The sequence below is a fragment of the Protopterus annectens genome, chromosome 9.part0, assembly GCF_019279795.1.
Source record: "Protopterus annectens isolate FY-2018-M chromosome 9.part0, PAN1.0, whole genome shotgun sequence".
In the NCBI taxonomy this organism is placed as follows: Eukaryota; Metazoa; Chordata; order Ceratodontiformes; family Protopteridae; genus Protopterus; species Protopterus annectens.
The window spans coordinates 744,541,180-744,554,939 of NC_056743.1; the positions used below are offsets into that span (position 1 = coordinate 744,541,180).

The following is a 13,760-nucleotide window of genomic DNA, read 5'->3' on the forward strand; positions in this document are numbered from 1 at the left end:
TTGGCATAACCAGTGGGACTTGAAATATTGGAATAGACTTTTTAAAGTATGATAGAGAGGTATTTGTGGTAATACTGGTGGGAAGGGAGTTCCATATATTAGCAGTAGTGTTAGCAAATAGAGCATCTCCACTTGCATTGTTGGATTTAACGTTTTGAATAAGTATTCTGTTTGAGGAGCGTAGGCTATTTAGGTTAGTATAAGGAATGACTAGGCTCTTTAGAGCAGGGTTTTTCTCAGGATGGGTAAGTATTTTATATGCCTCAGTAAGTTGAGACAACTGAAGGAGGTTAGGAGTTCTATCCATCCAAGGTCTTTTAGGTTATTGCAGTGGTGTGTTCTATATGGTGAACCATTTGCAAATCTGGCAATGTGATTATATGAACATGAGAGTTTATTTAGCTCAGTTTTATTCAGCTTAGTGAACATTGGGGATGCATATAGAAGTGTGGATAATAAGTGGGTACGGGCAATAGTTATTTTTGCCATAGGTGTTAGAAAGGCTTTGATTCTATATAATGATCCTAGTTTCCTGTTGACAGTTTTGATAGTAAGATTAATATGTATATCATATTTAAGTTTATTGTCTATGGTAACTCCTAGTAGTTTAGTATGGGGGTCAGGTGTTATAATTGTGCCATTATTTGAGTGTATACTAAAGTCTATGAAGGGCAGTTTCTGGGTAGGGTGAAAAAGAAGCAGTTTGGTTTTTTTGGGATTAAGAAGTAGCTGTCTTCCTGTTAGCCAGTTTTCAACAGCTGTAAAGCAGGATTGAGTTTTAGCTAATAGATTGTCTAAAGAGGTGTCCGAACAGACTAAGGTCGAATCGTCAGCATATTGTATACAGGTTGCGTTAGGGATGGCTTTGTGTAGGTCGTTAATAAAGATTGAGAAGAGAAGTGGACCCAGTATGGATCCTTGTGGCACACCTATGGTATTTGGTAGGAGATTGGAAAGTTGATTTTGCCAGAGTATTGCTTGTTTCCTATCAGAGAGGTAAGCTTGAAACCAGTCTAAAGTTAGATTGTCAAGCTGTAAAGTTTTTAGAGTATTATGAAGTAGTTGGTGGTTAACCATGTCAAAGGCCTTTGAAAGATCCAGAAAGAGAGCAGATGATATTATTTTGTTATTACGGTTGCAATTTATAGTATCAGTAAAAGAGAGTAGTGCAGTAGTTGTGCTGTGGTTGGGTCTAAATCTGTGTTGTGAGTTTGTCAGTAGTTTGTTCTGGGTTAGATAGTAAAGTAGTTGTTTATGTATACATTTTTCCATGATTTTGGCAAGAGGGGACATTATGGCTATTGGTCTATAGTTGGACAGTTCAGTGGAAGAGCCACCTTTATGAAGAGGTATAACATGGGATGTTTTCCAAATTATCGGGATGGAAGATTCCAGGATGGTACGATTTATAAGTATTGATATGGGGTAGGCTATTACATTTGCGGCTTTCTGTAAGTATTCAGCTGGGAGAAGGTCAGCGGAGGGGGTAGTAGGTTTAAGTTTTTGTAATAAGGATCTTATGCTAGTTGTTGGGACAGGTTGTAGAGTGAAAGTGGGTCTAGTTACTGGAATATCCTCCATCACAGGACTGTATTTAGCAGATAGTTGGTTAGCTAAGGTTTGTATAGTACTCGTGAAGAATGAGTTAAAGGTGTTAGCTACTTCTAATGGAGTTTTATCTGATACCGTTTCTGGGGTGGGAGTTGAAGACTTGCCTGGGCATAAGAGGTTGTTAAGACATGCCCAAAATTTTTGCGGGTTGTTTTGGTGTTTGTTTTGTAGTTGGCAGTAGTAACTTTTTTTGTCAGCTAGTATTGCTTTTTTTGTGTCATTTCTTTTTTGTTGAAATATGATGCGGTCTCGGGATAATTTAGTTGCACGCCAGGTTTCCCAGGATTTGTTTCTATTTTTAATTTTAGATTTGGTTTCCCTTGTAAGCCAGGGTGCAATGTTTACTTTGGTCTTAATTAACCTTTTTGGAGCATGGTTATCAAGTATGTCTAGGAAGGTGGTATTAAATCTAGTTACTGCTTCTTCAAGGGGGAGATACTTTAGTGGGGCCCAATTACAAGATCTGAGTTCTTCTTGGAATTTTGTTAGGTCAAATTGCTTCTTGTTTCTAATTGACCTGTACATGGGAGTGGTAGATAGGCCTATTTTATTTTTTGTTATGTATGTGATGAGGTGGTCGCTTAGGTCATTTGGTGCAGTCCCAGACTTATGTTTGTGGCTGGCTATTTATTAGAATCCAGTCTAAAATACTTTCTTTTTGGTTTACATTTCCAGTTCTAGTTGTAGTATTTATAATCTGGGTAAACCCATGTAGGTTAATGTGGATGGGGTTGGTTTCTGAAGAGCATAGGTTCCAGTCAATATTGACGTCACCCATGATAATAGTTTCTTGGGGGTAGTTGTTGGATATCCAGTTAAGTAAGTTTTCCAGTGTATCCACATTGTTCCCTGGAGGGATATACACTGTAAATAGATTTATACTTTTTTCTTTGTTTAGCTGTATTTTTAAAGCAAGTATTTCTGCATTAGAGATTTGGGGTGGTTGTTTAGTGTTAAAGGTAATGTAGAGATTGCTGTTATAGAGCACAGCAATACCACCACCCTTTCTTTTTATTCGGTCTAGTCTATGCATATTATATCCAGGTGGTAAGATTTCAATATCTTTGGTCCCTGGTTTAAGCCAGGTTTCTGTTACACAAAGTATATCTGGGAGGTGGGTGGCTAGGAGAGCATGAAGGTTAGATACTTTGTTGTTGATACTTCTAATATTTAAATGATAAATCAGGAAGGTATTGGATGGCCTTGGTGAGGGTGATGAACCATTTGGATTGGGTATAGTTTGAGGGCCAGGATTAGGGTGGATATCTCCATCTTTCATGGTGTTTTTTCTGAGGTATTCTATTAGTTTAGTGAGTTTTAGTAATATTTTTTGAATTTGCCTAGATTTGGTATGGTTTTGATTAAGTTTGTAGTTGTGGTGGTGGTTAGGTTTTTGGGTTTTATCACATAAGTTTTGGATATAAGACATGAAGGTAGGTTGCATTGGAAGAGTATTTGTACGGGTTTTAGGGTAGTAATATCCTGAATATGGTTGGTTTTCATATTTGGTAATTAGATATGTAAATGAAATCAATGGAATTATAAGGATTGTATAATATCAGTTATACATTCAATTCACATTCAATTCACTGTCAGGGTGTCAGGGTGTCACTATTTTACAAATGGCCCTTTAGTGCAATGTGCACAAAAATGTTTTTAAAATGTTCTTGTCCTGATATTCTCTTAGTTCTAATGAATATTAACCTTAGTTATTTTATGTCTTGTTTACTTTCTCTCACTGGCATCACCTATACCTGCTGCCTCCTTCAGAGCTGTGCCTTTTTTGTGATGATATGACCCTTCTAGTTAGATAACTGATATTTATACAGCTATTTGTGTATCTAGTAAAGCTCTCTCATGAATATTGCCTAGTTTAGGCCATAATACTGCTTAGCCTTGGTCAGGTGACTGCTACAGAGAGCTCCAAAGACCATTTCTCAAAGGAAGATCTGTCTCTTGTACACCAAGTCCTCCTTTCTTTTGCTTGATATCCAGAAGCAAGGCCCTTCTCCAAGTTGTAGTCAGCTGGATTACAAAATCATACTACATTCTTACAAAGGGTACTTGTACTCCAGCTAAAGAATATTTCTGCCTTGTATTTGATAGACACAGATTCCTTAATAATCCCCCCAAACACTCTTGTACCACTTGTAGCTGATTTGAATATGAACAGATGGAATCTACAGTTAGAGGATTTAAAAATTGGATCTATTGTTCCTTTTTTGGACGTAATTTTAGATATATCGGATGGCAAGAATTTGGTCACAAATCTGAATCGTAAATTTCAAGGTGGGTTTCGGTATTTATATGGCACCAGTGGCCATCCACCACATACTTTAAATTCCCTTCCTTATAGTGAAATGTTAAGGATATATAGACTTTGCAATAAATCTGAAAATTTTGAGAAAGAACTGACTTCTATGGTACAATCATTTGTATCTAGAGGTTATAGTTATGAAATCTTGTATAATAGTATGGATAGACTTTTCAATGGTAAAACAAAATATAATAAGAATCAGAATAATAAAAAATTCTTTGGTGTACAGGGGCATGATTCTAATAAAATTTGGGATACAAAGGAGTCTATTTATTTTGTAACTACCTATGGCTCCTTTACGGATATATTTATAAAAATTGTTAGACAATTTTGGAATTTTTTATGTTCTTTAAATAGTGTGCAACATTGGATGAAGTCAAATCTACAATTTTCATATCGCAGGGGAAAGAGCATTAAAGATTTTTTAGTTAAGAGTAGGTTCTGCTTACCCCCCCTTACATTATATAAATATCCTAGCAAGTTAGGCACATTTGGTTGTGGTAAATGTAAGGCTTGTAAATTTATTGTACCTTCATTTGATGTTATTAATAATATTAAATTTAATGTTAAAAATGTTTACAGCTGTAACACAATAGGTGTAATTTATTGTTTGAAATGCCCATGCAAAAAGTTTTATATTGGAGAGACCAAGAGGGCATTCAAATTAAGACTTTTAGAACATATTATAAATATTGATAATTGTAAGGAAGACAGCCCTGTAGCACTTCATTTTTCTCAGTTTCATGGGGGAAGAAGTAACTGTCTCAAAGCAACTATTTTAGAACAAATTTATATACCTGTAAACTGTTTTGTGGATATTAAATCTGTTTTAATACAAAAAGAAGCATTGTATATTTTAAAGTTCAAGACAATGTCACCATGTGGTTTAAATGAGGAATTCAATTGGAAAGCAATAATTAATTAATTGTTAAATGCTGCATGGCTAATTAACAGTTGCATTTGTATATATATGCTGTGTATTTTTCGTGTGCATTATACTCCTTGAAGGCTTGTGGCCGAGACGTCAGAGAGAGAAGTTTTTTCCAGTTTTTATTAAAACATCGAGTGGTATTTGTGGTTGTTGCTTCTTTACATCGTGTTTCAGGTTGCAGTTGTTGATCTCTCATGAATATTGCCTAGTTTAGGCCATAATACTGCTTAGCCTTGGTCAGGTGACTGCTACAGAGAGCTCCAAAGACCATTTCTCAAAGGAAGATCTGTCTCTTGTACACCAAGTCCTCCTTTCTTTTGCTTGATATCCAGAAGCAAGGCCCTTCTCCAAGTTGTAGTCAGCTGGATTACAAAATCATACTACATTCTTACAAAGGGTACTTGTACTCCAGCTAAAGAATATTTCTGCCTTGTATTTGATAGACACAGATTCCTTAATAATCCCCCCAAACACTCTTGTACCACTTGCTGTATCCGGGTCTTGACTGAAATGAGTTAATGGACCAGTTCATCTACCCGGTTATCAAATAGAAATAAAGAAATAAACACTATGCATATATGAATGCAATTGATTTGATTCCACTAAGTCCACCCGATGAAAGATTAAGCAGGTTAAAAATGCATATATAAGTAAAATTTAAGTTCCAAAGTAGAAGTTCTGCTGAACATCAATGTCATTTCAAGAGTAACATCCTTTGTTTTCAACCATCACTTTTTTGTTTCTGCTTCAAGATCATCAGTAAGGAGATACAAGACAATGTCGTGGTTTGAGGTTCAAACAGACAGTTACAAAAGAACACAGGCGAGTGATCACATAAAATACTGAGCCACATACACCTTTAAGCAGACAGACTTAAACACTCTTGCTATCCTTTCCAATAGTGCTCATCTCCCAAACTGAGCAGGGCCGTGCATGACAACGCTGATTTAAATTTGTGTCTACCTATCCAGTTATCAAGACTAGCCTTAATGGTAGCCAAAGAAGTACTTTGAATTGTAATGGTAACTTATCCCTTAGGCTAGGATATTGTATTTAACCTGTAGGGTACTGAGTATAACTGGATATTGTATTCGACCTGTAGGTTACTGAGTATAAGGGGATATTGTATTTGATCTGTAGGTTACTGAGTATAAGAGGATATTGTTTTTGACCTGTAGGTTACTGAGTATAAGGGGGATATTATATTCAATCTGTAGGTTACTGAGTATAAGGGGATATTGTATTCAACCTGTAGGTTACTGAGCATAAGAGGATATTGTTTTCGACCTGTAGGTTACTGAGTATGAGGGGATATTATATTCAATCTGTAGGTTACTGAGTATAACAGGATACTGTTTTCAACCAGTAGGTTACTGAGTATAAGGGGATATTGTATTCAACCTGTAGGTTACTGAGTATAAGGGGATATTGCATTCAACCTGTAGGTTACTGAGTATAAGGGGATATTGTATTCAACCTGTAGGTTACTGAGTATAAGGGGATATTATATTCAATCTGTAGGTTACTGAGTATAAGGGGGATATTGTATATGACCTGTAGGTTACTGAGTATAAGGGGGATATTGTATTCAACCTGTAGGTTACTGAGTATAAGGGGATATTGTATTCAACTTGTAGGTTACTGAGTATAAGGGGATATTGTATTCAAAATGTAGGTTACTGAGTATAAGGGGATATTGTATTCAACCTGTAGGTTACTGAGTATAAGGGGATATTGTATTCAAAATGTAGGTTACTGAGTATAAGGGGATATTGTATTCAACCTCTAGCTTACTGAATATAAGGGGATATTGTATCAAAAAGTAGGTTACTGAGTATAAGGGGATATTCTATTCGACCTGTAGGTTACTGAGTATAAGGGGGTATTGTATTCAACCTGTAGGTTACTGAGTATAAGCAGATATTGTATTCAACCTCTAGCTTACTGAGTATAACTGGATATTCTATTCGACCTGTATGTTACTGAGTATAAGGGGATAGTGTATCCAACCTGCAGGTTATTGAGTATAAGGAGAGTCATGCTAATCTGTTATGAAGTTGAAGGATTTAAGACTATTAATTTTCTTGGTTAGAAATCTTTGGCACCTTTCCATTTGAGAAATATGCTTGGATTTCTGCATACCAAAGGGTGCAATATATTCAATGAGGGGTATGATAAGGGAAAAGTACAGTGGTAGAATGATTTATTTTGATCTTAAAGATATTCCATTTGAAATTAACTAAGCCAGATAAAAGAGTTTCCTGACTAAGGTGAAAACATAAAAGCTGAATGAGACAGAGTTATCCACATAAGTATCTAGGTCTCTTATGACCATATCTCTCTGAAGAAGAGTACCATTTTTAACATGAGGTGGGAGTAACTTTTCTGCTAATGCTACTAGGCTTCACTTTTTTCATTTAGTTTGAAACTGGTTTTGATATACCATGTATATGCATATTCCAATCCTCGCTGGAGGTTTTGTAACAGTGGATGAACACATAACAGTAGCCTGTTTGCAATCCTCAGCAAACTTGGTCAGCCACACGTCAGGAATATTGGCTTGGATGTCTGAAAAGTAAATGCCAAACAGGAGATGGGCCAGAACTGAGTCATGTGGCACCCACTAGTTACAATTTTACATTTAGTGAGGGAACCAGCAAGTTTCACAACTTGAGTGTGTTGGACAGCTAATTTGCAATCCTGCAGACAATGTATAGGTTTACATTAACCTTATTAATTTGCCAATAATATGAGCATAGGAGTTAGTGTCAAAAGCGTAAGCCAGGTTTAGATAAGCAATATGCACATACTGACCACTGGCCACAGCCCCTGTAATTTTTTCAAGAGGCTTACTAGGATCAGGACATAGGACCTCACCTTCAGAAAACCAAAACTGGTTGGGATCTAGATCAGTTAAACTGCCTATGTCTGCATAAATGAGTTCTACTATGATATGTTTCATGGCTTTGCTTATAAAGCTAGTGAGGCTGATGGGTCTGCATTTACCCAGGCTTGTACATGGCCACCCTCATGTAGGGGAGTCACAGTGGCTGTTCTCCAGGCATTAGGAACAAACCCTGAAGACAGGTTGAGGTTGAACACTTTAAGTTGAAGCTCAACTAGACCATATTTAGAACTGATGAAAATACTGCCTGGAATGTTGCCTGGACCCATGGAAATATTATTTTTGGGGGCATTGACAGGGATTCTAAGACTTGTTCCAAAGTGATTTCAGGGGAAACTAAATTCTCAGGGATAGTGAGGGCAACAATGTTGGTAGGAGGAATAAAGGTAGCACTAAATTTGTCTGCTAACATACTAGTTCTATCCTTGGGAGTCAGAATGGGTGATATTATTATGGATCAGCTCCATGAATTTTTGGACATTATCCCTTATTTTCTGACATAAAGAAAGATTTGTAGTTTCCTATAGAATATGTAGCAACTTTAAGTTTATACTCTGCTTTACATTTTCTAATAGGGTTTTTAAGTTATTTGCTATTATGTTTCAGTGTAGTCTTGGGGGTAGGAAAGTGAAGAATTTTTGCAATTTTTTTATTATCTTCCTTCTTTTGTTGTATAGTTTATTAATGGGAGAGTTCCAGCAGAGAGGGTTATTCCTGAATTTGCCATTGTATTTAGGGTAGATATGAACTGACTTTTATATGCAGCTGTTCAGGAGTTGGTAAAAGTCAAAGTTAAATGTGGCAGCCCTCTCGGGCAGGTGCATTTGCAAAGGATTGTTGAAAAGTTACATAAGTCTTCTACATCTACAAACTTTAGTAGGTTTGCCTTGGAGAGGTTCCTAAAGATGGTATCATTTGGTGGGGAGAGTGGTACCACTAGGCCTCACAGAGAAAATTAGTGACTCATGGTCATATTTAACCAGGAATGATGAAATGTGGGATGATGTGCAGGTGGGTCTAGGTTGATAAGGACCAAATCAAGGATATTAAATCCTCCAGTGGGTAGTTTTACAATTTGCACCAATGCATTGGTATTAATGGAGTCTAGGAAATGATGACCATAACTATTTTTACAGGTGTAAGTGTGCCAGTCAATGTTTGGGTGAATGAAGTCCACTAATCATGTTTGATATTTAATGCCTCAGTTGTGTTGAGGTAATTTATGTGATCTTTGGGTAACAATGATGGGGATCTGTAGCTAGTAATAAAGTAATTGTTCGATTCTTAAGGATGAGTTGGATCTCCGGGAACTTCATGTTAGGATTGGGGGTAATTTTATGTGAAGTAATTGTGTTTCTAACACATACAGATACTCTCCTGCAGTTTTTCAAGGATATGAAAACATGATAGTTACTAAACCCTGGAACACAGGGAGGGGTATCACTGTACTGAAACCATGTCTTAGCAACTTCATAAATATGAACATGTTCGAATTGCAGGAGGGCCTCGAGTTCTGGCATCTTTCTATTTAGACTCCTAGCAATCAGCAGTGCACCTTCATGTTGTCTAAGTTTGAGTTTATGTTTTCTATGTAAGAATGTCCAGTCGGAGCAGTCTACCTAAAAAAGGTACAATGGGATCAGTAAAGGTTTTAACCAGTATGCAGAAGCCCTGATATGACAGGTTTAAGCCATCCCTGGTGAAACAGGAAAACTTATCTACCATATTATCCCAGGCTGACATATACTGGATCCCCTTAGAATAACACCAACTACTTAACCAATTGTTAAAGCTAATTATCTTGTTTTTGTATCTTATCTTGTTTTTGCATCTAGGAATCATCCTTGATGAAAAGAAGATACTATTCAAGTCCAGTGTCTTTTCTGACACTAACCCATGCATAGCAAGTTCCATCATGTCTGTGCATGTCTCTGGGTGAAGCACCTCAGTTTATTCACTCCCACATGGGCCACTACTAGACTGTAGTCATATTTGTCTTGCTTAGGGGAACTTAGGGGCTTGTAACATCACAGAGCCTGGATCCTGACAGCCAGATTGCAGTCACCCTGTTCTTGCCCAGTCTGCTGAGTATGGAGTTTGTACGCCAAACTACAGAATAAAACATTTCTCTTCTCAATGTGAAAGCAAACATAGTGGACCTTATGGGCTTAGGTCTGCTTTCCTGATGACCCTTGGTTGAGCTGTAAGGATTTGCAGTATGTATGAGTAGAGAAGGAATAGGTATTGCCTTGTGTGGTGGAGATTGGGATATTTTACAGTGAGTTCTAAGAGGTTTTGGCAATTTTTTCTTTACAGACTCAGCATATGTTATGTGTCTAGCAGTGTGCTGTGACTGTTGCGACTAGCAGTGTTCTGTGATTGTTGTGAAATTGTGGGGGTATTATGCTTAATGGTAGTGGACTGATACAAGACGATTGCTCTGTGTTTCTTAAATATTTACATCTCTTACAGTTTGTACTTTAACTGGTAGAAGTAGTGAACAATCAGTAATAATAAGACATCTGCATATGGTCTTAAGAGCACCTAATGCAACCAGATTGGTCACAAATGGGGTGAGAGCAGATTGGTGACCCATGTTGCCAGAGAGTGGAGGACTACGGCTTGTAGAGTACCTCAGGTTTGGAAAAGAAACTACTATAGTAGACTCTGAAGATTTATGAAGTATTTGGGGAGATACTCTAAAGTTAAGTTAGACAGTAGCTAATGATGTATTTAAGGAGGGGTTACCCTTACTTACCGGACAGACCACTCCATCGACACACACTCCATCGACGCCGCAAAACATCAACAACCTGACGGCCAATGTTACTCACATGGTAAGTAACTGTTTGCCTATCCACAAGTAGAAACCTACTATTAAAACAAACACACACATGTGGGGGGCTATGACCCCCACACCCCCCTTACTTAATATTCTAACTCCGAGAACACACTACCGCGGGGGTACTGGCCAAAGTTCAGGTTCTTTACTGTGTGAGTAATGTCAGCCGTCTGGTTGTCAATGTTTTGCAGCGTCGATGGAGTGGTCTGTCGATTAAGTAAGGGTAACCCATTTAGGGAGATACTCTGAAGTTGGGTTAGACAGTAACTAATGTAGCAGTACTTACTAAAATGATAAAATAATGTTTGTCAAGAATTATAAATAGTGGTGATTCACATGTTGGCTGCTACCTGTCTTCTACTAGTGTTGGTCTCACCACAGCTTCAAACAGCTGAGAATCAATGAAACTTTGCTTCTGCTCTCACTAAAAGCAAAACAGTAGCACTTATCCCAAAATGCTGAAGCAGGCCTTCTACCCTTTATGGATCAGCAGTCTTGTACCAGCTGTTGCATGGGTCTATAGACTTGTTGTAGCCTTCTACTAGTAGATGCCTGGAGAGCAACCAGACCAATCAAAAATGTTACACACCACAAAATCAGAGACAGTCAGGAATCAATGCCCCTCTGCTCCTTCTCTCATCAGGACCAAAACCCAAAGCTGTCTCCTAAGAAGCAATTATCAGGCTTTCCAGTAATCTGTAGTCTCTAGGAAGGTTAAGAAATAATGTCCCCCTGATCTTTCTGTCACCTGGAGCAAAACAGAAACACTAAACCCAAGATGATTACTGAAAAGTGGATGTAGGCTCTCCAGTGATTGGTAGTCTTGCCCCAGATTTTGCAGGTTTTTAAAGTAATATGGACAAAAATGAGTAAATATTTTGAGAACTGCAATCTGCACTAAGCAGTTAGGAAGATATGAAACTTAGGGTAACAATCTTTAGCAATTTAAGGGGAGGACCACTAATTTTAAAAGAACAAGACAGATTTCATGAGGATGTGGCTATATCATTCCTTTTTTGTATTTGACTTATTTATGTTTCCTTTGCTCTGTGACTTCCTCATATCCAAATTCCTAGATGAGCAGGATGAAGACATCAAAAAACTGAGAAACTATATCAGCAACCTCAAAAGTGTCAGTGCCCCCCAGAATGGGCTGGATGAGTACCTCTTCAATAAGCATACTCTGGGGAGTGGAAACTGAATTCATCCTAGAGATTCAGCCTCTTCTGTCAAGCCCTAGACTTATATACTTTCCATATTCAAGCATGCAGTCTGATGGTTAATGCTTTTCTGATACAGTAACCATGCTGGACTCTCTAATAAATACAAAGTGTAACAAAAGCATTCTAAGACATGTTCTTGTATATGATTGTGACAAAGGGAGATACTGCCAGCACAGCTATCTGGAATTTTGTAAATAATTATATGTCATTTGTGAATATCAACATGATTCATATAAGATGCTTGTGTTACAACTGTATTAGAACTGTATGTCGTGTGTATATCAAACGTGTTTGTACAGACGTATGTTGAAAAAGGTTTTTGCAAAGTGCTTGAAATGTATCCAAAGTATGCCCTACTGGAACAAAACAGAAATGTACATGCACTATTGTAACTGTTTAGGTGTATGTATTTTAACAATGGAAACTGGGATACAGGAGGTTAATCTTAGTCTAGTAAATTTTAGAAAAATAGCTGAAATTAAATTAATTTATAGGGTAGGCCGTAGACATAGAGTCTGTGCTGAGAGGTTTTCTGTATTGTCTTGGAAGTGTTTTATTGTTTTATGACTTCCAGCATTTGCTAAAAATCTGAGGAGAAGCCCTTGTCTATGTATTTTTACAGGTAGGTGCTAAATGCTACCATCTGCCATCAATATTTAAGTTCTGAGAGTACTTGCATATTTATTTGGTGACACTGGGGGCCACTCCTAATAGTCTTGCTCTTGGTCAAACTACCATTTGTATTAATAGTAATTTTACACAGTAAGATTGGGCACCATTTGTTAAGGGCCTTAAAGCAGCTGATAAGGAGTGACTGGTAGCAGTGATAACTACCTTATAGTCTGGGCAGAAGTGGGCATAGTTAATAAACCTGTGCCCGTCTTTCCCAGGTGTGTGTGTGTGTGTGTGTGTGTGTGTGTGTGTGTGTGTGTGTGTGTGTGTGTGTGTGTGTGTGTGTGTCAGCTACATTGGCAGGGACATGAAGCACTGGCTGGTCAGAGAGAGTGCTGGAGGTCTTGGCTTGGTCACTTAGATCTCAACTCTATAGCTGTGCTAGTGGGGAGTTTTACTGGGGATCTGGAGAAAGAGGTAGAAACCAGTCCCGGACTGACTGTGGTCTCTGTGTACTTTTAAGGGAAATTGCACTTAATGGAGAGAGCTACATCTGGAAATATTGTTTGTTTACCTTGTTATCCTCTCAATGTATGTCCCCTACTGCTGCTAGTGGTGAGCACTGAGGCTTCTTGATTACTGGTCCAGTGGTGGGGCGTTACAATGATGATGATTATTTTTATCATTATTTTCTTGGCTTTAAAAAACGCTGTAAACAGATATTTTCTTCTGGTTTACTGGTAGGTTTACCACTTTGTCATGCAGAAAATATCTATTCTGTTCAGTATTTTAAAGGTACCTTACACAATGTAACATGTTAGATGGCAGTTATGACAAGATGCTTGGGATGAAAGGAGGCTAATTTATTTTAGTTGAACAAAAAAAGCATATTTTTGTATTACTTTTTCAGTATAAATCATTCCCCCTGTATTTATTCAACAAGGAAATAGCACATAACAAAATGTAAGCAATGTAAACAAATACACATTTTTGGTGAATGTGTGCCGTATCATTAAGGACAGAAATTAATAAATTGTTATAATGCTGTAATGTACCTCTCAGTCAAGACTAACATGCATTAGAAATCCCTAGTTACTACCTTCATGAACATAATAGAAATGGGCTAAGCCAATAGTTCTTGCTTTCCTTGAGTAACAGCATTAATGTGCTTTTAGGATCCTGCAATGACCATAAACAGCAATGATGAAACTTAATCACTAAATGTATGAGCCATAATTCCAGCCTTTGAGATATTGTTGAGAATAAGGGTAAGATAATTACCCTTCCAGACTGTCAGTTCTAGTTGTTACTCCTCTCCA

The 13,760-nt window shown here is 37.5% G+C and overlaps 1 protein-coding gene and 1 pseudogene across 1 annotated transcript in view; one reads left to right on the forward strand and one right to left on the reverse strand.

Moving 5' to 3' along the window:
• The window catches only part of LOC122811501, a 34,098-nt pseudogene extending 22,291 nt beyond the window's left edge, over positions 1–11,807 (forward strand).
• The window catches only part of LOC122811500 (ferritin light chain, oocyte isoform-like), a gene marked incomplete in the record, with an annotated part of 131,757 nt that overhangs the window by 67,689 nt on the left and 50,308 nt on the right, over positions 1–13,760 (reverse strand).